General features: G+C 47.3%; 1 non-coding gene across 1 annotated transcript; it reads left to right on the top strand.

Moving 5' to 3' along the window:
• The first annotated feature begins 9,849 nt into the window (after positions 1-9,849).
• On the top strand, positions 9,850-9,924 carry Trnas-cga (transfer RNA serine (anticodon CGA)). Its single transcript has one exon. It is a non-coding gene; the product is annotated as a tRNA-Ser (tRNA).
• Positions 9,925-10,744: the final 820 nt, after the last annotated feature.

Here is a 10,744-nt window from a genome sequence, read left to right as displayed (position 1 = left end):
TGATGAGCGAAGGGTGTTCAGCTCTAATGATGCTCAGCGAACTGACTTTAATGATGTTCTGTGGATGTACCGTCTGATCTTCTCTACCATTTCGTCGGCTGTGCTTTCTCTGCCAGAAGTTGACTGCCTGTTTACGTTCCAAGTGGCTTGTAATCTGTCATGCCAAGCTTTAATCGTCTTTGAAATCCATATCGGAAATTTCTTTGGGTAGCAATGGATGATTTCGTTTTCTCATAACATACCACGCTTTGGGCTCTCTCTAGAGGTCTAATAATTCCTTAGCTTCTGGAACAAAAGAAAATTAATCGTTTGGAAAAAAATCTGCACAAAACATTTGAGTTGCTTCAAGTGATACCGCAAACTGTATTAATATCTCAAATTTTTTTTAGTTGCATTTGGAAATCAGGGGGTTTCATGTTTAAACAAGAAATTCGATTGCAAATGAAATCCATACATATTATAAAAACGTATGTATGTATGTATGTATTCATGTTCCCCATCTCCTCCGAAACTGAACCAAATTTGGTACATGTGGTGTCACCGCCAGACACCACACTTGCTAGATGGTAGCCTTAAAATCGGCCGCGGTCCGTTAGTATACGTCGGACCCGCGTGTCGCCACTATCAGTGATTGCAGATCGAGCGCCGCCACACGGCAGGTCTAGAGAGACTTCCTAGCACTCGCCCCAGTTGTACAACCGACTTTGTTAGCGATGGTTCACTGACAAAATACGTTCTCATTTGCCGAGACGATAGTTAGCATAGCCTTCAACTACGTCATTTGCTACGACCTAGCAAGGCGTCATTATCAGTTGCTATTGATATTGTGAAGAATGTACAGACAAGAGCTACGTTCAACATTGATGGATTAAAGTTAAGTATTCCACCAAGTACCACCTTTTTTCTGAATTCCTTGTCCTGTTCCAGACGTCACGCCAGCCTGCGTGAGCTTAAACGCGTGCCTTTCGGCTTCCTCCAAACTCCGTGGGTTGGCTCCTGCCAATCCACAACAGTACATACACAACTTACTGTCGAAAATCAAGCGCTGTGTGGTTAAGAATCACTTACAACCTACATATCAAAGGGTTGAGTGCAGGGATGAAAAAGCAATGTAGCCAACGACACCAAATACCCAGACTTCAGTCATCCATTATTTGAGAATGAGACCACTTAGTCACTCGCAACAAACTTTACCGATAGTTTCAAACTTTTGCGAGACTTTTACTCGCTGAAACCTCTCACAAAATGGTGAAAAGGGAAACGTTTATCGCTTACTACATTCTCACTGTTCATGCAGGAAACTGCCGCATCATTCGTAACTTTTTAATTTATCATTTCTTTACTACCAACTCTATTCGCGACGCATTTCGCAGACAGTATCCACTTATACCAATGGACGTACGACACACAGTTAAGGAGATACGACATCATAAACATTGAGCTGCGTCAAAATGAAACTGCAGGGCGAAATTCGCTAGAGAAACAGGTCAGATGTGTGTATCAGTATGTGTGAAATATGTTAAACATTTTTGAAATATATGTGACATGTGCGTACACGGGGCCGGCCTGGGTGGCCGAGCGGTTCTAGGCGCTACAGTCTGGAACCGCGCGACAGCTACGGTCGCAGGTTCGAATCCTGCCTCGGGCATGGATGTGTGTGATGTCCTTAGGTTAATTGGGTTTAGGTTGTTCTAAGTTCAAGGGGACTGTTGACCTGAGCAGTTAAGTCCCATAGTGCTCAGAGCCATTTGAACCATTTGCGTACACGGGAAAAGCTGTGGGTGAAAAGCTCCTCGTAAGCTCCTAGTTCAGTTTCATCCTAAATTAGTAAACTTGTCACTTACTTTCTGGAAATAGGTGTAAGAACTAGCAAACTCTTATTGGGTTGGGAGTGACAGAGAGACAAGGGTGGTTCAAATGGTTCAAATGGCTCTGAGCACTATGGGACTTAACATCTGAGGTCATCAGTCCCCTAGAGCTTAGAACTACTTAAACCTAACTAACCTAAGGACATCACACACATTCATGCCCGAGGCAGGATTCGGACCTTCGACCGTAGAGGTCGCACGGTTCCAGACAAGCGTCTAGAGGCCGGCCGAGAAGTGTGAGAGAACGGGAGATGGCAACACAGTAAGAAGGGAGAAGGAGAGGGACTAATGAAGATTGAAATAAATACACACCCGTGCGACGCTGGGTTCTCAGTATTGTGTATATACTTCTTACACAACTGTAAGGAGAGGGGGGCTACAGAGTGTTACGGCAGGGAAACTGGACAGGAGTGGAAACGATTAGCGATCACTTAAATACAGTGAACATAAGTTGTAGATAACTTGTAGGTTTATGCAAGCAACTTAACAAACTAACAATTGGCAATAAAGTCCACCTGTTACAAGAAGTAAACTAATGAGCGTTGTGCAGCGTCGTGAGGCTTCCGCTGCTAACGCACGGGAGAACTATCGAAGGCTACTAACTGTCGACAACTGCAACAACGCCATGTAGCTGCCGCCGTTCATGCTACACTGAAGAGCCAAAGAAACTGGTACAACTACTTAATATCGTGTAGGGCCCCCACGAGCACGCAGAAGTGCCGCAACGCAACGCGGCATGGACTAGACTAATGTCTGAAATAGTGCTGGAGGAAATTGTCACCCTGAAACCTGCATGATGTCCATAAATCCGTAAGAGGACAAGGGGTTGGAGTTCTCTTCTGGACTGCCCGTTGCAAGGCATCCCAAATATGCTCAATGATGTTCATATCTGTGGACTTTGGCGGCCAGCGGAAGTGTTTAAACTCAGAAGAGTGTTCCTGGATACACGAAGTAGCAATTCTGGACGTGTGGGGTGTCGTATTGTCCTGCTGGTATTGCCCAAGTCCGTCGGAATGCACAATGACGTGAATAGATGCAGGTGATCAGACAGAGTGCTTACGTGTCACCTGTTGGAGTCGTATCTAGATGTATCGAGGGTCCCATATCGCTAGAACTGCACACGCCCCACATCATTACAGAGCCTCCCCCGGCTTGACAGTCCCCTGTTGACATGCAGGCTCCACGTATTCATGAGGTTGTCTCTATACCCGGACACGTCCATCCGTTCTATACAATTTGAAACTAGACTCGTCCGACATGTTTCCAGTGGTCAACAGCCCAACGTCGGTGTTGACTGGCCCAGGCCAGACGTAAAGCTCTGTGTCGTGCACGAGTGAGTCTTCGGCTCCGAAAGCGGCGCGGGATTAGCCGAGCGGTCTTAGGCACTACAGTCATGGACTGTGCGGCTGGTTCCGGCGGAGGTTCGAGTCCTCCCTCGGGCATGGGTGTGTGTGTTTGTCCTTAGGATAATTTAGGTTAAGTATTGTGTAAGTTTCAGGACTGATGATCATAGCAGTTAAGTCCCATACGATTTCACACACATTTGAACTTTTTATGGCTCCGAAAGTCCATATCGATGATATTTCGATGAATGGTACGCACGCTGAAACTTGTTGATCGCCCAAACATTGAAATGTGCAGCAATTTGTGGAAGGATTCCACTTACGTCACGTTGAGCGATTCTCTTGAATCGTCGTTGGTCCCTTTCTTGCAGGATCTTTTATCCGGCCGCAGCGGTGTCGGAGATTTGATGTTTTACCGGACTCCTGATATTGGGAGTGGACTCACGAAATGGTCCTACGGGAAAATCCCCATTTCATCGCTACCTCGGAGGTGCTGTGTCCCATCGCTAGTGCGCCGACTATATCACCACGTTCAAACTCACTTAAGTCTTGATAATCTGCCATTGTAGCAGCAGTAACCTATCTATCAACTGCGCCGACACTTCTTGTCTTATATAGGCGTTGCCGACCGCAGCGTCGTATTCTGCCTGTTTACATATCTCTGTATTTGAACACACATGCCAATACAATACCAGTTTCTTTGGCGTTTCAGTGAATATTGCGGAGACAGAGGCTGCTCGGAGCCGCGGAAGGCGTGGCTCAGCGAGAGCGCAGCATTGTATTTGCCGGGCACCGCGGCGTCTGTAGGAAAGGTGCTTTTCCGTTGCCAACTGTGAGACATCGAAGAGGATGATCTACGATAGCAAAATGGTTCAAATGGCTCTGAGCACTATGGGACTTAACAGCTGAGGTCATCAGTCCTCTAGAACTTAGAACTACTTAAATCTAACTAACCTAAGGACATCACACACATCCATGCCCGAGGCAGGATTCGAACCTGCTACCGTAGCGGTCTCGCGGTTCTAGACTGTAGCGCCTAGAGCCGCTCAGCCACTCTGGCCGGCTCTACGATAGCACATTCAGCTTGTAAGACCTATAAATACAGCAGAAAGGTGTCGCCCAACTGTAGTCCCACGATCTGTCAGAAAATGAATGTACAGAGAATGAATGTTTCGTGTTACTCACGGAGATACGCCGCCTTTATCTCGGCCGTACTGTATAAAGCAACGCGGAAGCTGTAGCTCCGTATCCGGGGCAGTGGCTGCGCGGTGAGTACAAATACGCACAGTAGTGGAGCGGCGGGCAGGCGGCGCCGTCAGTGGGTCAGGCCGCGCACAGTGGTGGTGCGCCGGCCAGGTTAAACGAGTTATTGATTGCAGCTTTGTTGCCGGCGGCCAGCCGTTTATTGGGGCCAGAGCAGAGCGGAGCAAGCCGGAGCTGGAGCCGGAGCCGGCTGATTGAATAGAGGCGGCCTGGCGCTCACTGCTGCTGCCAGGGAGGCTGAGGCTGCTGCACTGGAAGCACCGGCGCTGTACCACTTGTCTAGGGAAGTAGTAGCCCCGAGGAGGCACCACTCTAGTACGGCTGAAAGCTACTTTTCACAGTCACACCTTTCTGTCCCTTACACTACTGGCCATGAAAATTGCCACACCAAGAAGAAATGCAGATGATAAACGGGTATTGATTGGCTCGTACAATATACGAGAACTGACATGTGATTACATTTTCACGCAATTTGGTTGCATAGATCCTGAGAAATCAGTACCCAGAACAACCACCTCTGGCCGTAATAACGGCCTAGATACCCCTGGGCATTGAGTCAAACATAGCTTGGATGGCGTGTACAGGTACAGCTACCCATGCAGCTTCAACACGATACCACAGTTCATCAAGAGAAGTGACTGGCGTATTGTGATGAGCCAGTTGCTCGGCCACCATTGGCCACACGTTTTCAATTGGTGAGAGATCTGGAGAATGAGCTGGCCAGGGCAGCAGTCGAACATTTTCTGTATCCAGAAAGGCCCGTACAGGACCTGCAACATGCGGTCGTGCATTATCCTGCTCAAATGTAGGGTTTCGCAGGGATCGAATGAAGGATAGAGTCTCGAGTCGTAACACATCTGAAATGTAACGTCCACTGTTCAAAGTGCCTTCACTGCGAACAAGAGGTGACCGAGACGTGTAACCAATGGCACCCCATACCATCACGCCGGGTGATACGCCAATATGGCGACGACGGATACACGCTTCCAATGTGCGTTCACCGCGATGTCGCCAAACACGGATGGGACCATCATGATGCTGTAAACAGAACGTGGATTCATCTGAAAAATGACGTCGTTGAGTAAACCATCGCAGGCGCTCCTGTCTGTGATGCGGCGTCAAGGGTAACGGCAGCGATGTTCTCCATGCTGCTGCAAACGTCGTCGAGCTGTTCGTGCATATGGTTGTTGTCTTGCAAACGTCCCATTTTGCTGACTCAGCGATCGAGACGTGACTGCAAGATCCCTTACAGCCATGCGGATAAGATGCCTGTCATCTCGACTGCTAGCCATACGAGGCCGTTGGGGTCCAGCTCGGCGTTCCGTATTACCGTCCTGAACCCACCGATTCCATATTCTGGTAACAGTCATTGGATCTCGACCAATGCGAGCAGCAATGTCGCGATACGATAAACCGCAATCGCGATAGGCTTCAATCCGAACTTTATCGAAGTCGGAAACGTGATGGTACGCGTTTCTCCTCCTTACACGAGGCATCACAACAACGTTTCACCAGGCAATGCCGGTCAACTGCTGTTTGTGTATGAGAAGTCGGTTGGAAACTTTCCTCATGTCAGCACGATGTAGGTGTCGCCACAGGCGCCAACCGTGTGTGAATGCTCTGAAAAGCTAATCATTTGCATATCACAGCATCTTCTTCCTGTCGGTTAAATTTCGCGTCTGTAGCACGTCTTCTTCGTGGTGTAGTAATTTTAATGGCCAGTAGTGTATTTCTTCCACGTATTCTAAACCGTAACTGCAGTATCGTGGCTTATCGATATTGTCGGAGTCAGCGCCAATGATGAGCAATAGGATGATGATACAAGCGGTGGGCATCTGGGCACCTATTCCTAGTTCGAGACTAGCCTCGTGTTCCTACTTGGTTGGTTGGCTCATTTGGGGGCGGGGAACCAAACAGAGTGGCCATCGGTTCCATCGGATTAGAGAAGGATGTCTGCAGTGCTCTTTCAAAGGAGCCATCCCAGCATTTCCCTGAAGGGATTTAGTGACATCACGGAAAACATAAATCACGATGGCCGGACGTTGGTTTGAACTGTCGTCCTCCCGAATGCGAGTCCAATGTGCCACCTCGCTCGGTGTTCCTAGTTAGTGCGCAACGTACCATCGATCTGTTGATAGCTAGCTCTACCAGCAACCATTCAGTGTACAAATACGAACGCCTGTGTCGGGCCTCCGCTTGCAACTAGCCACGGCTGCCGCAAGTTGTCAAGGGTCTAGAAATTCTTCAGCAACAAGTTAAGTAAACTATATTTATTTAAAGTGCACTTCTGCTTACCTTCCCAGATTTTTACGGTGACAGATCTCTTGGGTCACCTTCCACCAATTTGTCGTAGCAACGATCACATATCATTTGGCACGTGGGAGCATAACGATTGCCGATATGCATCAAAACAATAAGTATACGGCCAGGTGTCCAAAGGCATGAATTACTCGCCCGTGCATTGCCCCAACACCACTCCCGTAAGTCAGCCTACATTTCTCAAACAGCAAGCTGCTTGGGAGCTGGGGAGTGGATGGTGCTGGTGGTGTTGCATTACATTACTTAAAATTACATTTATCGTTTTCCACGGATGCCTTGGAGAGTAGTCTCTGGGATGTGGAATGAGTCAAAGCTTCTATTTTACTCCGATGCATGGATATGTACAATTCTAAATCCTTGTGAAGATATTCATCGATGGAGTACAAGGGGTTGGCCAACAAAGTTCTTTAATTCACTCTGAAACCGATCTTTACCACTTACAAGATCTTTGATATGCTCTGGTAAGTTACTGAATATGTGAGTACCCATGTATTTGATTCATTTTTGTACTAATGTTAAACTTTCACGGTACAGATTGTTTTTGGTTCTGGTATTATAAACATGTTTTGAACTATTTCGTGTAAAAAGAGACATGTTGGAAATGACAAAGGACATCAATGAGTATATCTATACTGGACTGATTTGAGTTCAACATTTGTTAACACTAGATTACTAAACCCTCGCAAAATTTATGATTGCGTCTGGTACCAATACGCAGTTACTGCCAGTCTGGTATTGTCAGTGTACGACGGAATACACGATATTTTACATTTTTTGTGTGCGTGACATACAACTGGAGATCTTATAACTGTATTAACTGTAAATTATACTTTCCTTTGAATAAAATACGGAGTAGTAAAATTTACGATGGTTTCGTAACAACGTAACGTTCCCCATCCCCGCCCCCACCCCAGTTAGTGTTCCACGGTTAATAAAAGACCAAATTTAATCATTACACATAATTATAACAGTAACTTCGCTCTGAATGATCACAATAGTCTAATATTAAAGTTCACTTTATCACATTCGGCCATGAGACAAGAAATGTTAACAGTCAAGTCGAAATATACTTAATGGTATTTAATCACTATAAAATGAGTATTTGCTCTTGAAGTTAGTTGCAAAGTATGTGTACCTATAACGTCTCATGCACATTATATATAAAACATAGCAAAACATCAGACATGCGTACTATTAAGACACAAAGATTCATCAAAGGCTGAAAGCAAATGATGAATATAAAAAGAAAGACTGTCATGACAAATATTTAATGTTACAATTACTGCAACTTCACAACCAGTGATACTCTCTGCTTGTGGATAGTAAAAGGCATTTACAGGTAGTCACCAAATTCTTTCAATTAACTTTTCACGTAAAAACATTAGAAAGTAAAAACATTTGTAACTCATGTACACCAGTTAGATTAACCATATACAGCAGTTAGATTAACCTTAGCGCAACTGGCACACTAAACTTTACAAACTTATGTGGTGATTCATTTACAAGCAGACAAGAAATTTAAAATAAGTGTCCAGCACAAGACTCTGCAGAAAAAGAACATAAATGAAATGCACATCAATTAGCTTAACACACACAGAAGTCTTCACATAGCCCTGGCGCACTACAAATTACAGAATCGGATGGTAACAATGTGATATATGTAGCGAGCACCATGCTAATCTGCTGTCGTCAGTTTGGTGTCCACATAAACAGATACGTGACAGGTATAGCATATCCGTGGAGCCACATACTGCACAGTAGCGAGAAAGTGGCAAGCCCACAGCTTCCAACAATTGCCGGTGAGTCCGCAGCGTCTTTACGATGGTTCAAATGGCTCTGAGCACTATGGGACTTAACATCTATGGTCATCCCCTAGAACTTAGAACTACTTAAACCTAACTAATCTAAGGACAGCACACAACACCCAGCCATCACGAGGCAGAGAAAATCCCTGACCCCGCCGGGAATCGAACCCGGGAACCCGGGCGTGGGAAGCGAGAACGCTACCGCACGACCACGAGATGCGGGCTCGTCTTTACGAGCGTCGGATTTGGTACACGGCACCAACATTATGACAGGTAGACAGTCTGCACTGAATTCCGGTTCCGCCAAAACATCCATACAGACGCCGTACTGCTTGCACCCAACGAGGACTGTCAGACAAACCAACGACCCAGGGTTGGCCTCATCGCCCATGGTCGCGACCACAGCTCCCATACACAAGCTGGCTGCTACCCGAGGTACTCCAGCGGGCCATTCGTTCCCTTCTTCGTTCGTAGACCGACTGCAGACTCAGAGCCCGCACCATCCGACGCTGCTGCCCTTCCACCCCATCCCCAGGTAATAGGCCCGACTGCACACTCGCGTCAAGGCTCTCTGATACCAACATCCAGAGACGTGTTGGCAAAGCTCAGTGTCAAAACACCCAACCTGCACGCTGACGTGCTAACTCAGGCGTAAGTTACGGACGTTTTCTTGCACGATGTTGCTTCCTCCAGCTTCAGCAACGGTCGTTAGGTGGACGTACTCTCATTCTGTTTTGATTCGTTCGACAGCACAGATCTTGATGTGTTTGTTTATATACGTGATAATTTTGCGTCGTGCCTAAATAATGGGTTTAGTTTTCTATTAAGTAAACAAATACATTGTAAAGTGGTTCAAAAATGGCTCTGGGACTTAACTGCTGCGGTCATCAGTCCCCTAGAACTTAGAACTACTTAAACCTAACTAACCTAAGGACAGCACACACATCCATGCCCGAGGCAGGATTCGAACCTGCGACTGCAGCGTTCGCGCAGTTCCACATTGTAGCGCCTAGAACCGCTCGGACACTCCGGCCGGCTTGTAAAGTGGCAAAATGTCGTTAAGCAGTGTGATAGGAATCTTATTCATACGAAACTTCCTGGCAGAATAAAACTGTGTGCCAGGCCGAGATGCGAATTCGGGACCTTTGCCTTTCGCGGGCAAGTGCTCTGACAGGAAGGCTTCTGTAAAGTTTGGAAGGTTGGAGACGAGGTACTGGCAGAAGTAAAGCTGTGAGGACGGGGCATGAGCCGTGCTTGGGTAGCTCAGTTGGTAGAGCACTTGCCCGCGAAAGGCAAAGGTCCCGAGTTCGAGTCTCGGCCTGGCACACAGTTTTAATCTGCCAGGAAGTTTCATATCAGCGCACACTCCGCTGCAGAGTGAAAATCTCATTCTGGATCTTAGTGATACATTCAGCAAAATCTAATTAGGTCACGGGTTCGAGTACCAGTTCGGTGCACAGTTTTAATCTGTCAGAAAGTTTCGTATCGTCGTAGACGCCGCTACAGAATGAAAAATTCATTCTGTAACCACCCACAGGCTGTGGCTAAGCCGTGTCTCCGCAATATCCTTTTCGACCAGTGCTAGTCCTGTTGATTTCGCAGGAAAGCTTCTGTGAAGTTAGGAAGGCAGGAGGTGGGGAACTCGCGCAAGCAAAGCTGAGAGGACGGGTCGTGAGTCGTGCTTGGTCAGCTCCGTCGATAGAGCTGATGCCCGAGATATGCGGCCGGTCCCCGGTTCGATTTCCGGTCCGTCAGACAGTTTTATTCTGCCAGGAGGATTCAGTTCACAGACATTTAGAATTACTCCACTGTCGCTATGTATAGACGTCCCCGCGTGTTAAGTTCACTGTTTTTTACGATGCACCGGAATTCGCTACGTGGGTGACGTCGCGGCTCGTTTCGTTGGGGACTTGTCGGAAGCGGGTGAGTGAAACGAGAAAGAGCAGATGGGCAGGCCAGATATGCCCGAAGCACATAATCGTAAATAAGCGGCTGCGCTGCGCCGTTCTGGGGCGGCGCTCCGATAAACATCAATCAGCTGGCCGCGACAGTAGCGACGCCGGCCGCCTGTCAGCTGAGCACAATGGCCGAGCTGGGCGCAGAAAATAGAGCGCCGCCGCGCCGGTCGGAGTCCGTCCGCTGGCGC

The sequence above is a fragment of the Schistocerca serialis genome, chromosome 2, assembly GCF_023864345.2.
Source record: "Schistocerca serialis cubense isolate TAMUIC-IGC-003099 chromosome 2, iqSchSeri2.2, whole genome shotgun sequence".
Lineage (NCBI taxonomy): Eukaryota > Metazoa > Arthropoda > Insecta > Orthoptera > Acrididae > Schistocerca > Schistocerca serialis.
The sequence above is the reverse complement of the archived record's forward strand: the minus strand, read 5'-3'. Positions and strand labels throughout refer to the sequence as shown.